Source organism: Notamacropus eugenii, chromosome X (genome assembly GCF_028372415.1).
Source record: "Notamacropus eugenii isolate mMacEug1 chromosome X, mMacEug1.pri_v2, whole genome shotgun sequence".
In the NCBI taxonomy this organism is placed as follows: domain Eukaryota; kingdom Metazoa; phylum Chordata; class Mammalia; order Diprotodontia; family Macropodidae; genus Notamacropus; species Notamacropus eugenii.
This window is the reverse complement of record NC_092879.1, coordinates 5,656,465-5,671,695: the sequence shown is the minus strand read 5'-3', so window position 1 is coordinate 5,671,695 and position 15,231 is coordinate 5,656,465.

Here is a 15,231-nt window from a genome sequence, read left to right as displayed (position 1 = left end):
TTTCATAAATTACTTCACTTCATGCTTGGCATATTTATAGGCATTAGGGAAGGTGCTCCTCCCTCTTATGGGAGCGCTAATCCCGGCCTCCCCTGACCAGAGCCAGGGGACCTTTGATCCTCAGCCCCAGGACCCCTCCTTTCGGAGTGTCCTGCCACCCAATTCCCACCCCCCTCCCCACCCTCCTCTCTTCAGAGTCCTTGAAGACTACAGCCACCAAGCTGCTACCAGGCTCGGGCGGGGCGGGGAGAGCAGTCAAACTGGGAGGTGGGGGAAGGGTGAGAAAACAAGTGGTCTAGCTGACGGGGTGCTTGGCGGGCTTCTGTTTGGACTCCACTTCCAACATCGAATTTCCTCCAGACGCTATCCCTGACAGTTTTCTCCCCAGCCCAAGGATAGGATACCACACCTGTCAATGACTCCCCAGTAGGCCCCAGGAAGACAAACGGCCTTTCCCTGATTACGAGAGGAGCATGACCTCCGAAGACAGTCTCTGCGGACAAAAGGACTCTCTTGTCACCGCAGAACAATCAGGTATCAAAGGGAAAAACCAAAAACAAAAAAACAAAAAAACCTTGTAGCTCCTCTGACTGATGAATACTTTGAAATCCTCTCTGAAGATCAAGAAGTTGAGAAGCGCAGTACGCTATTCATCTGCATTTTCTCAGTGCTTTTCCGACCACTTAAGACTCAGATGGAAAGAGATTGACAAAGATTATCATCAGCTCAGTCTAAATTGATGGATGACTTGGGAGAACAAGAGCTGAGTTCAAACTAAGTTGGTATTAATTTTTTCCCTTCTTATATCAAGTCTGACTTATCAGAGAGTTGAAAGGATAAAAACTAAAAGCGACCAGATAAATTTCTCTGGTTTGCAGACCATGTCATTAGTTATAAGAAAAAAGTACAGGAACGGGGTCAGGACGTGTCAGTCAGCTAATACGGGTTCATCCATGCCACTGGGAGAAAACTTCAGAGAACAAAAGACAACGCATTTATTAATTCCCTGCTTTGCCAGGCTAACCTGGTTGCCATTACCCTCAGAAACAATCCGAACTCTGGAGCTTTAATACATCATCCATAATCAAACGTTTTGCTAAAGCTTAAAGATGACAGCAACAGCGACAACAACAACAACAAGCCCGCTTGAGGCAGGAGGCCCGGGTGGCAGGAGAAGACTGCGGTCTCCTCAGACCAGCTAGGAAAACAGAAGATACGGTCCAAAAGCAGAGTGAGGATGAAAATTCACAGAAGGACCTCCAACACTTAGGTCGGTAGCAAAAATTAATCGGAAGGGGATTAATCATTCCAGCGGAACGGTAGGTGTAACCACCACGGTGTTAGCAAAATGGCAAAATGGTTAGAGCATTCAAGTGCTCCTTCAAGAGGTCAGGCAGGTAAGGACGTCCAAAGAAAGCAGAAAGCTGCCACAATCTCCAGGAGGACAAACTTACGGTAGGGCAATTCATTTGAAGAAATCTCAAACCTATCAAAACCCACAACCTTTTGCTTACATTCACGTCCGGATTCCATCTCACAAGGCAAAACCCACGCATTGAAAGAATTCCAGCTGGTACGTGCAACGGGGACATTTGTAAGAATACATTTAACACGTCTACACCTGTTACGTTTTCAGGTCCAACGGGAAGAAAAATGCAGCAGGATTCCCTCCGCCTGCCCGCCCCCCCCACCTCATCAAGGCACTTTCATCCAAGCACAAAACTGCAGCACTCCAAAGGCAAGTTGGGTTTTCCAAATGAGAGCATGGCAAGAAGCGTCAGATGGCTGCGGAGTAATGTATGTTTCAGAAGTCTAATTTCCCAAGACGGAAAATGATCAATGGCAAGCTCGATCCATCTCACTTAGCAAAAGAGCCCCAGTTTAAACCGTTTGAAGCAGCAGGTACGATAAATGCTGTCGCCCACTTATAAATGGGGGTGGGGTGGGCATAGGGGGAGGCATATCAAAACGGAGGGAGATGGATTTCTGTTTAAAGCACTTTCCGCGTGGTACACGTAACAGACACTTAGATGCCGGTTTACGGTCTTCTTCTGACAAGCCACGAGTTTCAGTGCTAGGTGAAAAATTAAAGCAAGTGGGTGTACGGATAGGCGACGCTGAGAGTTCGTTTTGAAATGTAAATAAAATGTGAAAAGTGTGCTGAAGAAGAAGAAGAAGAAGAAGAAGAAGAAGAAGAAGAAGAAGAAGAAGAAGAAGAAGAAGAAGAAGAGACCAGTGGATTCATTGCAGAAGAACACCTCCCCCGCCCCCGCACCCCTCCCCCACCCCCGCCACGTACTTCAGTCTTTGAGAGGTGCCTATACCGCTTAAACCGCATCACAGCCACTGTTCATGTGAGGCTTTCCCTGACAACAAGTAGCTCTCAAGCCCCCAAAGCACTTTCAGAAACCTTCCCCTCTTAGGCCTTCTAGAAGAAAAAGTCATCTGGGTAATGCTCTGCCGAAGCTGCTAGGTGGAAGGAGTGGACAGGGAATGCTGGGCCTGGAGTCCAGGAGACTCAGCCTGGGTTCCAATCTGGCCTCAGACCCTGCTCCCAGAGCCACGTCCACTTTCTTCACCCCCTTGGTCTGAATTTTGCTAGCTGCAAAAAGAGCAGGAGAATCTCGACCTAGTACCATCATTATTGAATATCAATTCAATAGAACGTTCAGAAGGGCTAGAGCCTGAAATTAGCCAACCCGAACAAGATCCTAGACCTCAGTTTGCTCGTTCTCTGAGTCAATTCAGAGAATAACAACTCCCTCCCCCCATCCCCGCCCCTCCCCCCGCATCCTAGGTCAACAAAGCCAGGTGGGGTTGACTGAGTGTTTTTGAGGAGACCACTCGTAACCCGAGACACTATCTTGAAGAATGAGACTTCTACGGTATCTTAATATTTTCTATACGTATACATTCTTACGAAACATATTTTGGCATCAGTCATGTAGTAAAAAGCATTAGCACGAATGGGAGACCCCCTGAAAAGGAAAACAACAGCAGCAGCAGCAACAACGGCAAAGAAAATTGTGTGTTTCACTCTGCATTCTGACTCCATGGACCTTTCTCTGCTTGCTGATGTCATCTTGCATCATGAGTCCTTTGGGCTCTGTCAGCCCTCTAACAGAACCCCTCTTCTAGTCACTCCCTGCCCTCAGTCTGCCATCTCTGACTTCTGGGCTTCTGCACAGGACATTCCCCACACCTAAAATATGCTACTCCTTTTCCATGCCTGCTTCTCAGTCTCTCAGAGAAAGCATTCCCTAGGCAAAGAAGGTGAGGGAGGAGGGAATAAGTAGTGATGAAGGAAGCATTTATGAAGGAGCTCCCATGTGCCAGGCACCTGAGCCTGGCCCAGCATTGAGAGATGAGCATACAAATCTAAAAGGACAAAGGATGATCTCTGTCCTCAGGGGGCTTCCATTCTCACGGGGAAGACAACCATAAAAAGGGTGCTGAGGAGGAGGCAGAGGTGCTGGTGCTGTGCCATGGCAACTGTCGATGGCCATTGAAAAACAGCCATTTTTCAATTGTGTCCAACTCTTTGCGACCCCATTTGGGATTTTCTTGGGAAAAGGGCTGCAGTGGTTTGCTGTGTCCTTCTCCAGATCTTTTGGCACATGAGGAAAAGCATTTATTAAGCAGTAACATAGTTTTAATATATAGAATATAAAAGCATATTATTAAATGTTCTGGGCACTGTGCTAAACCCTTTAGAAAGATTGTCTCTAACCTTCACTGCCACCCTGAGAGGTGGATACTATTATTGCCCCCATTTTACTGTTGAAACTAAGGCAGGCAGAGGTTAAATGATTTGCCCAAGATCACACAGCCAGTGAGTGTCAAGTGTCTGAGGTGAGATTTGAACTTAGGTCCTCCTGACTCCTGCACTGGTGCTCTATCCACTATACCACCTAGCTGCCCAAGGAAGGAAATAGATATTTGTTAAGTGCCTAATAATTATGCCTTTGACACTATCAGTTGTGAGAGATTTGGGGAATATATCAAAATTTGGTTGCCAAGAGAAGTTCATCAATATTGCATGTCAATTTCATGATTGCATGTTGGCCCAGGTTCCGGACAATGGAAAATGCTCTTGTGCCTTCCCAGTCACTGATAGAGTGAAACAGGGCTGTGTGCTTGCTCCAGTGCTTTTTAGCATGATGTTTTCAGCCATGTGGTCAAATATCTTCAATAAAGATGAACATGGCATCAAGGTTACTACCACAGTAAATTCTTGGTAACTTCTTCAACTTGAAAAGGCTACAAGCCAAGACCAAAGTAGTTGGAAAGATGGTGCATGCAACAAAGTATAGATGAGTTCTCTGCTGTCTGTGCTAATTTTAGCCTAATAATTAACATCAAGAAAGCACAAGGTGCTCCATCAGCAACCACCACACCATCCATATGTGGAACCATCAGTTACACCAAATGGAGAAGTTTTGAATGCCGTGGATAAGTTCACTTACCTTGGGAGTGTACTATTCAGGGATGTAAACATTGACAATGAGGTTGGTTCACGTATTGCTAGAGATAGCTCAGTGTTTGGGAAGGCACAAAGGAAAAGCATAAGAGAGAAGAGCTGTTAAACTGACTACCAAATTAAAGGACTACAAAGACATTGTGCCGACCTCATTGTTCTCTGCCTGTGAAACCTGGACAGTCTACCAGCACCATGCCAGGAAACTGAATCACTTTCATTTGATTTGTCTTGCGAAGAACCTGAAGATCATGTGGCAGGATAAGTTTCCAGAAACTGAGGTCCATTCTGGAACTAAACTGACAAGCATTAAAACTCTACTGCAGAGAGCACAAATATAATGGGCTGGCCACATTGTTTGAAAACCAAAAAGACGTTTTTATGGAGAATTCACACAGGGCAAGAGTTCACATGGTGGTCAGAAGAAACGAATCTAGGTTATTCTCAAGGTCTCTCTGAAGAACATTCTGTTGTCATTCCTTGTCATTGCCCTGGAACAGAGACTTCTCCCCAAATCAGCGGAGGGGTCTTGTGGATTTAGTCTGGTTGGTTGGTTGTTGTCCTTCATTTTCGAAGAGGATCAAAATGACATCACCATGATAAAGTGAAGTTTCAGTGTATCCAACTGTGACTGATCAGACCAATATGAGCTCAGAATGCTCTACCACAAGTTGGGCACAGATAGTCCATATAAACATTTGGAGTGGATACTCCAAATCTACGCATCCTACATTTATTTTGTGCTGTCTCAATTCTGCTTTGCAGATACAGTACAGTACCCTTTCTGATCGGGGCACGCCATGCTGAGCGGTCCTGTGCTAGTGTCTCCTATGTTGAATTGTCTTCTCAGACCGATGTAGTGACCCTGGTCCCACGAGGGAGGGCTGTCGGGTGGGTGATGACGACCTTGGCTGTCGCTTGAAACTGCTGCTGGCCCTTCCCCCACCCTGATTGTGGAGGGCCAGTGGAAATTTCTGCCTGAGTCAAGTGGACCGGATCCTGCTTCTAGGGCCGTATGTCTGGCGATGACCCCAGACAGGGCACCGGGTGTTGGTTGGTGAATTTAGTTTAAGCTAAATGTGAACCCCCAAATGAGACAGATGACAGCTTGGGGTCCAGGAAAAGTCCTGAGCTGGATGGCAAGTCCTGCATTCTCAGTGATCCTGCCCCTTCCTTAGCTCCTGAGGTTAAGTGTGCATCTGCTTTTACTATTCAGAGCCTGATGCATATCATCAGGAAAGTGTATGTGTGTGTGTCCATTTGTGTGTGAGCATGCGTGTATAAGTGTGTGTGTGTGTACGAGTGTGTGTGCTTTTGTGCACGCACTTGTGTGTGCACATGTATGAGTGTGCCTGTGTTTGATATTATTTGTCATAAGCATTAACCAGGAGGGTGTGTGCTCCCAATCCAAGTTGAAATTTCTACAGTGACCAAGTGGAAACTATCCATGGAGAAGGGTATTTATTTTCCTCCTGACATTTAGGCTGGGAACAAAACAAGATGACAACAGGAAGCCTGAGTCATGTGAGAGACCAGTTAAGCAACAGGAGGAATTGGTTTGATCATGAGTGCCCTGGCCCCAACGCTGTGATGTTCTTCTCACTGGCTGGCTGGTTGATCCTCAGGCCCTTCCCCTCCTGATGTTATCTCTAAACTGCCAGCTTTCTTGCTGAAGAGCCCATTGATGATTGCAGTCAACCCAGTGGGGTCCTGTCTTCAGGTATTTGCAGAGCTCTCAGCTGGAAGAGATGTTAGACCAACGGCCTCTGTCGCCTCTGCCCCCTCTCTCCCTTCAGGTGTAGGTAGTCTGTGCTTGAATGGCTTCTTTTAACTTCTCAGGGCTCCCTAGGGACTTGGAGACTTACAGAGAAGCCGAGGGTGTAGGGGGAGCAATGGAAGCGGGGAAGGTGGAAAAGCCAGATCAGCCCTCAGCTCGGTCCCAAATCACAGGAAGGAGAAACCCCTCACTTACCTCTCCAGCCAATCCTCAGAAGGTAGCTTCACCCAGCCACATGCCCAGAGGCAGCACAGGGCCATGTTTGCAGAAGCAGAAGACCTAGGCTCATGTTCTGGCTAGTATACTTGATGATGATGATAATCACAATTGACATTGATTTAACATCTACTATGTACCAGGCATTGTGGGCTAAGTACTTTACAAATATCTTACTTGATCCTTGTAGCAACTCTGGGAGGTAGGTGCTATTATTATCCTGATTTTACAGATGAAGAAACTGAGGCAGACAGCAATGAAGTAACTTGCTCAGAGTTCCATCACTATTACATGTCTGTGGTCAGATTTGAAGTCAGGCCACCCTGACTCAAGGACAGTGCTGTCTGTCCACTCTGTTGCCAGGGTCTATTATTTGTTATGACTTACTTTTTGCCCTCATGCAAATCTCCATTGCTGTTCGACTGATCTACAGTCTTGATTTCTCTGTTCCCGCGATAGTCCAGTATCTGCAGACATATGACATTGCTAGAAGGAGATTGGTCCTTGAAAGTGTTGCGTATGGCAAAGAAATAGAGGGCTAGGTCGGGGAGCCAAGATGGCGGAGTAGAAAGACGCACATACACATACCTCTGAACCCACAACCCATAGAACAACTACAAAGAAGTAACTCACTGCGAATTCTGCACCCAGAGGCCACAGAACGTTGGAGGGAGGGAGATTTCTGTTCTAGAGAGACCTGCAAACCTCTCTCAAAAGCTCCTTCGTGCTGTGGACTGGGCGCCGGGACTGGGAGCTGAGTACAGCCCTGCCACGGCCGCGGCACCAAGAGGATCAGATCCGAACAGGCTTCAGGGACGGGATCTCCAGCGGCCCCACAAGTCCCTCCACCCACAGGTGACGGGGGTCGGTGAGAGAGTCTCTTTGGCGGGGCGAGGGGGGAGTGGGGTGCCCCCATGGCTTGGACCCCCTCGGGAGACAGAAGCTGAGGGGTGGCGGCAGACCAGGGCTCCCCAAGCAGGCAGGAGCCTGGATCCATTGTTGAAGGTCTGTGCATAAACTCCCTGAGGGAACTGAGCCTGAGAGGCGGCCCTGCCCCAAACTGAGCAACTGAACTTAATCTTACACTGAATAGCAGCCCTGCCCCCGCCCAAAGCCTTGAGGCTGGAAGCAGCATTTGAATCTCAGACCCCAAACGCTGGCTGGGAGGATCAGGAGGAGAGGTGGGTGTGAGGAGAATATTCAGAGCTCAAGTCACTGGCTGGGAAAATGCCCAGAAAAGGGAAAAAAATAAGACTATAGAAGGTTACTTTCTTGGAGAACAGGCATTTCCTCCTTTCCTTTCTGATGAGGAAGAACAATGCTTACCATCAGGCAAAGACACAGAAATCAAGGCTTCTGTGTCCCAGCCCACCCAATGGGCTCAGGCCATGGAAGAGCTCAAAAAGAATTTTGAAAATCAAGTTAGAGAGGTGGAGGAAAAGCTGGGAAGAGAAATGAGAGACATGAAGTCAAAGCATGAACAGCAAATCAGCTCCCTGCTAAAGGAGACCCAAAAAAATGTTGAAGAAAATAACACCTTGAAAACTAGCCTAACTCAATTGGCAAAAGAGGTTCAAAAAGCCAATGAGGAGAAGAATGCTTTCACAAGCAGAATTAGCCAAATGGAAAAGGAGATTCAAAAGCTCACTGAAGAAAATAGTTCTTTCAAAATTAGAATGGCACATATGGAGGCTAAGGACTTTATGAGAAAGCAAGAAATCACAGAACAAAGCCAGAAGAATGGAAAAATGGAAGATAATGTGAAATATCTCATTGGAAAAACAACTGACCTGGAAAATAGATCCAGGAGAGACAATTTAAAAATTCTGGGACTACCTGAAAGCCATGATCAAAAGAAGAGCCTAGACATCATCTTTCACGAAATTATCAAGGAAAACTGCCCCGAGATTCTACAACCAGAGGGCAAAATAAATATTCAAGGAATCCACAGGACACCGCCTGAAAGAGATCCAAAAAGAGAAACTCCTAGGAACATTGTGGCCAAATTCCAGAGTTCCCAGGTCAAGGAGAAAATATTGCAAGCAGCTAGAAAGAAACAATTCAAGTACTGTGGAAATACAATCAGGATAACACAAGATCTCCAGCTTCTACATTAAGGGATCGAAGGGCATGGAATAGGATATTCCAGAAGTTAAAGGAACTAGGACTAAAACCAAGAATCACCTACCCAGCAAAACTGAGTATAATACTTCAGGGGAAAAATTGGTCTTTCAATGAAATAGAGGATTTTCAAGCATTCTTGATGAAAAGACCAGAGCTGAAAAGAAAATTTGACTTCCAAACACAAGAATGAAGAGAAGCATGAAAAGGTGAACAGCAAGGAGAAGCCATAAGGGACTTATTAAAGTTGAACTGTTTACATTCCTACATGGAAAGACAATATTTGTAACTCTTGAAACATTTCAGTATCTGGGTACTGGGTGGGATTACATACACACACACATGCACACATGCACACATACATAGAGACAGAGTGCACAGAGTGAATTGAAGAGGATGGGGTCATATCTTAAAAAAAATGAAATCAAGCAGTGAGAGAGAATGATATTGGGAGGAGAAAGGGAGAAATTGAATGGGGCAAATTATCTCTCACAAAAGTTACCCAGGATGATGTGGCTTAATTGTGTTGTGTGCCAACCTTCATGTAAATTCATTGTTTCTCTCCGTTCTTTCTCAGTGTTTTATGAGGTGATGCTGTTCACAATCCTTCCACAGGTACCTTCACAGAATTTAAACTATCACTGACTGTGGTCAAGCAACCTACTTTTTTCCTCCTTATTTTGTCATTTATTTTATATTGGTTAATTTTCAATATCTGTTGGAGTGTATTAATATCTGTTCCTTTATCCATTTTTTCATTTTGGGTGTATCAAGCACTTGTTTAATTAAGTCATTTCAGAATATTTCAATCACGTGCCTTACCATCTTCTCACTTTTATTTTTAATGTGAGCTTGATTTTGATTTAGATTTTTTTCCCAATAAGTTGACAGGATTCATTTTATTCATTCCCCTTGGCTACCTTGTTGAATATGGTAGACTTCTTAAACTCAGTATATCCAAAATTGACTCCTGATCTTTCCCCATCCTCCACTCTTACTTTCCCTATAGATATGGAAGTTCCCACCTTCCTCCCAGTTTCACAGCCTCTCAACCTAAGAGTCATCCCAAGCTCCTCACTCTCTTATCCTCCATGTCCAATATGGTGCCAAGGCATGTCCCCTTCACATACACACACACACACACACGCACACACACGTGCACACACACACACACACACACCTTGCAGCATCTCTGTTCTATTTCACTTCTGCAGCACCTCCAATATGCCCCCTTCTTTCCTTTGACACTGCCCTCACCCTGTTCAGACCTTCATCTCACCTTGGATTATTGCAACAGCTGATGTGGAGGTAGGAGTCTACCTGTCAAAACAGGGTCTTTAAGAGTTGGACATGGATAAAATGACTGAACAATAATTTCCTCTGACTCCTGTTTGGCTTAAAATACAACTCCTTGCCATTCCTATAAGAGCTGTATCATCTGCTTCTCTTGCAACTTTTTGCAGTGTGATCTTTAATATTAAGGTCATATTTCCATTTAGAATGCATTGTGGAATATGGTGTAAAGTGTTAGTCTAAGCTTAATTTCTGTGAGACTCCTTTCTAGATTTCCCAGGAGGTCTGGAAATAAAATAAGGAATTTTTTCCTACATAATTTATGTTTTCTGTGTGGTTTTTTTGAACACTGAGTTAATGAGTTCCATTGTTTCTAATTCCCCCTTGTCTGGTTTGTTCCACTGATCTACCTCTCCCATTTTTTAACCAATAACAGGTGGTTTCGAAGACTTATTTTATAAGATAGCTTGAGATCTGCAATTACCCTTCTCCCTTTGTCCCTTTTCATTATTTCTTTTGAGATTCTAAATTTTCATTTTTGCAAGTGAATTTTGTTGTAATTTTATGGGGTTGCATAAAGCATTGGTAGTATTGTTATTTTCCTTATTTTAGCCCAGCCCAGCACTCGTGAGCACTCAGTATTGCTTTAGCTATTTCAGTTGTTTGTTCTTTAAGGAGCTCTTTGTAATGGAATCTCTACAAGCCTTTTGTGTACTTTGGTAGATTGATCCCCAGATATATAATGTATTATTTAGTTATTTGCAATGGGGATGCTTTTTGCTTCTTAATTTCTTTCTGGGAAACTATTAATTCATGGTTGTCCTGATGAACTCTGTGCTCTGACTCATGACTTTCAGCTTCATCATTTATGATGTTCTTTGATTTTTGTCTGGTGTTTCCAAACCTTCTGTTATTTCTGCCATTTTTGATCAATTTAGTCATTTCTACTCTTCAGTATTGACTTTGTCAATGATCTCCACCAAATTTTCCAGATTGTTGAGCTTTTCATGTGTCTTTTTGCCCTTTTTTTCGTTAATTTTTATGCCATTTTTATTAAAGCCTATATTTCTTAATTTCTGTTATTAAGCTTTTTTAAGATAATGGTCTTGGTAGAGATTTATCTTTATTTGAGGGACTTTGTTCTCTTTCTATCATCCATTCTTTATTTTTTTTAAATCCATAATATTCAATGTGTTTTTTGCTTGTCTGCTTGTCCATCTTTCTAGTCATGCATTTGTGTATGCATTTATAGTAGATAATATATTTATAACGTTTATTTATAATAAATCATATATATTTATTTAGCTTCTTTGTCTCAGGTGACCATTTCTCTTTTCTGTGAAGTGATTTCCCTTTGTTGAGGTTTTTGTTTCTTGGTTTGGTTGCTCTTTTGTTTTGCCACATCTCTTGCCAATTTTTGAAGTGACGTAAAGAACCTAGGTTCAAACTCAACTAATCTCTCTACTATCTTGTACTTTCTTGACGGTGTTACCTTCCTTGGAAAACAGCTAATGAAGAAAAGCAATAAAACCCATTGGCTCTTTATACTCTGATTGACCTTCAAAAGCCTTCATCACCTGCCCTCCCCTCCCCTTCCAGTCTCCTCACATGTGATACCCCATCATGCACTGTGTGATTCAGCCTCCTGGTTGTTCCTCCGACAAGACTATCCATCTCCTGATTCCAGGCATTTTATTTGCTGTGCCACAAGCTTGGAATTCTCTCCCCCCATGTTTCTGATCCCTTCACATCTCAGCTAAAATCCCACATCCTGAAAGAAGCTACAAGAAGCCATTTCTTTAGTGCTGGAGTCTTCCTTCTGAGGTTACTTGCCATGACCTGTGTACACATCATGTCAGCCTCCCCCATTCAAGTGTGAGCTCCTGAGGCCGGGGACCACATTATTGCTTTTCTTTTCATCTCCAGCACTTAGCGAAGTGTTCAGTACATTGTAAATCTTTATTAAATGCTCGTTCGTTGTCTGTCTTGCGGATAGGAACAAGTCACCATATGGACAGAGTAACCCTTGTAGACTCTGACATAGCTCTAAAGAGGGAAAATGTATTGGAGGCAGCTGAGTGGCACAGGGTCTGGAGTCAGGAAGCCCAAAGCTCAAATCTGGCCTCAGACAGTTCCTACCTGTGTGATCCTGGGCAAGTCACTTCATCTCTGTCTGCCTCAGTTTTCTCAACTGTAAAATGGGGACAATAATAGAAACCACCTCATAGGATTGTTGTGAAGACCAAATGAGATAATATTATGAAAGCAGTAGATAAGTGCAGCTGTTATCATGGTCATTATCATTTATTATTATCATTGTCCAGTTCCTTCAACTGATCTTCATATGGGATGATCTCAAGGCTCTTCACAATCCAGGTTTCTTTCTCCTGGGACTACTTCTCTTGTTGGTGTCCTTCCTAAAACATGGTGCCCAGGTGTCCAGTTGGACCTGGCTCTGTGGCTCGTTATGAGTGACTGTATCTCCATATCCTCACCATACATGTTGGTCATTGTTCAGTTGTTTTTCACTTGTGATCAACTCCTTGTAGCTCCATTTGAACTTTTCTTGGCAAAGATACTGGACGGGTTTGCCATTTTCTTCTCCAGCTCATTTTACAGATAAGGAAATGGAGGCAAACAGAGTTAAGTGACTTGCCAAAGGTCATACAACTAGGAAGTGTCTGAGGTGAGATTTGAACTCAAGTCTTTTTAACTCCAGGCCCCAGTGCTCTATCCACTGAGCCAACTAGCTGCCTCTGTTAGCCATTAAGTTAGGCCTTCTCTCTTTATCATCAAGACTTATGTTGAGCCCTTGGGCAGCTGAGTGGTGCAGTGGCTAGAGCACCAGTGCAGGAGTCAGGAGGACCTGAGTTCAAATCTCACCTCAGACACTTGACACTCACTAGCTGTGTGACCTTGTGCAAGTCACTTAACCCCAAATGCCTCATCCTGGGTCATCTCCAGTCATTCTGATGAATATCTGGTCACTGGATTCAGATAGTTCTAGAGAAGTGAGGCTGGTGACCTGAACAGCCCTCCCTCACTCAAAAAACAAAGTCAAGTGGTCAATATTTCTCTGATGGCATGGTCTTCTTTGGCGATGAAGGACAAACACTCACACACATGTTCAGCCCATTTTAATGAGGACATTCGTTCACTGCCATTTTAAGACTGTAAAGAAACATCCTCCATTTCTATTTGCATCAAGACTTGTAGCTTTATGAAGAGGGGTCCTGGGAATCCTGGGACCCTCTGCTAAGCAGTGAGTGGTATCCACTATCAGCCATAAAATGACTGTGACCAAAGCAAGAGAAATGAGAAGTCATTGCTAATGGAAATGCCAAAGCAACAGGGGCATCACCAGCGACCAGGTTGGTGAAGGGCAGCTCATGGGAGGCCACAGGGCCATGGTGGAAATAGATCAGTCACCCAGAGCCAGGCTTCTGTGGGGACTGGGCTGGTGCTGGGCGGGCAGAGGAGAGTAGGTCACCCTGAGGTCTCTGGGGATTCTAAAAGCCAGCAAAAAGTTCACCTGCTGCAAGAATCTTTCCCATCCCCTTCAATGCTGATGATTCCCTCACTGAGATTTCCTCCTGTCCACATTTTCACACTTCTACCTAGCTGTTTGCCTGCTGTGCCCCTCCTCCCAGGAGATGGTGAGCTCCCTGAGGGCAGGCATCATCTTTGCCTTTCTTCGTGTCTCCAGCTCTTACTTAGAACAGAGACTGGGGTATAGCAGATGCTTGACCAATATTGATTGATGGGTGTAGCAAATGGGACTGATAAGGGGCTACATGCCCCTTGTGAAAGGCCATAAGAAAATTTATTGGAAGTTTGAGCTAACTCAGGACAACCTTCTCCTGACTGTATTCTTTTTCAGGACAAGTGACGAATAAAAACTGATTGCCATAGAAGTGAAGGTAACTGAGTCCTCTGGTCTGAACAATGGAAACAATTGCCAACTAGGTGGTCAAGGAAAATCATATTCACCTTGAAATACCATTTCAGCCTTGATTTATTTTTAAACGCATGTATGCATGAGTGTACTGATTACTGTTTAACCACCAGTACCTGGAGAGAAAAAATTCTCATTTTTTTTCTACTTTATCAACATTTTCTCTATCACTTTCTTAAATCTAGATAAACAACACAACAAGCAAGCCTTGATTTGTTTTTTTCTTCTTTAGTTTTAATTTTATTTTCTCTCAATTACATGTAAACAAAAAAAAAATTAACGTTTGTCCTTTCAAATTTTGAGTTTCAAATTCTCTCCCTTCTTTCTCCCTTCCATGAGATGGTAAACAATTTGAAATATGTTATACATGTGCAGTCCTGCAAAATACATTTTCATATTAGTCATGCTGTGAAAGAAAACAGAGACGAAAAAAAAATCCAGAAAAAAAGTAAAAATTAATATGCTTCAGTCTGCATTCAAGATCCACCAATTTTTTTGGCAGTGGATATATTTTCCCCATGGGTCCTTTGGAATTATCTTGGATCATTGTATTGCTAAGAATAGCTAAATCATTCACAGTTCTTCATCGCACAATATTTCTGTTACTATGTACAGTGCTCTCCTGGTTCTGCTCACTTCACCCAGCATCAGTTCATATAAGTCTTTACAGGTTTTTCTTAAATCCATCTGCTCATCATTTCATATAGTACAGTAATATTCCATTACATTCATATACCAAAACCGGTTCAGTCATTCACCAATTGATGAGTATCCCCTCAATTTTCAATTCTTGGCCACCACTAAAATAGTTTCTGTAGTTTCTATAGTTTTGTACATGTGGGTCCTTTTCCCATTTTTTGTGATGTCTTTGGGATACAGATCTAGCAGTGGCATTTCTGGGTCTGGATTTACACAGTTTTATGCCTCTTTGGGCAAAAACTCCAAATTGCTCTCCAAAATGGTTGGATCAGATCACAACTTCACCAACAATGCTTTAGTGTCTCAGTTTTCCCACATCTCCAACATTTATCATTTCATTTTTCTGTCATATTATCCAATATGATAGGTATGACGTGGTACCTCAGAGTTGTTTTGATTTCTATTTTTCTAAAAATTAGTGATTTAGAGCATTTTTTCATATGATTGTAGATACTTTTTATTTCTGTCTGAAAAACGCCTGTTCATATCTTTTGCCTATTTGTCAGTTGGGCATATTCTTATAGATTTAACTCAGTTCTCTATATATTTGGTAAGTGCAGCCTTTGTCACAGAAACTTGCTGTAGATTGTGCCCTGCCTTCCCCATCCAGTTTTCTGTGTTCCTTCTAATCTTGTCTACCTTGGATTTCTTCGTGTAAAATCTTTTGAATTTAATGTAATCAAAATTGTTTAC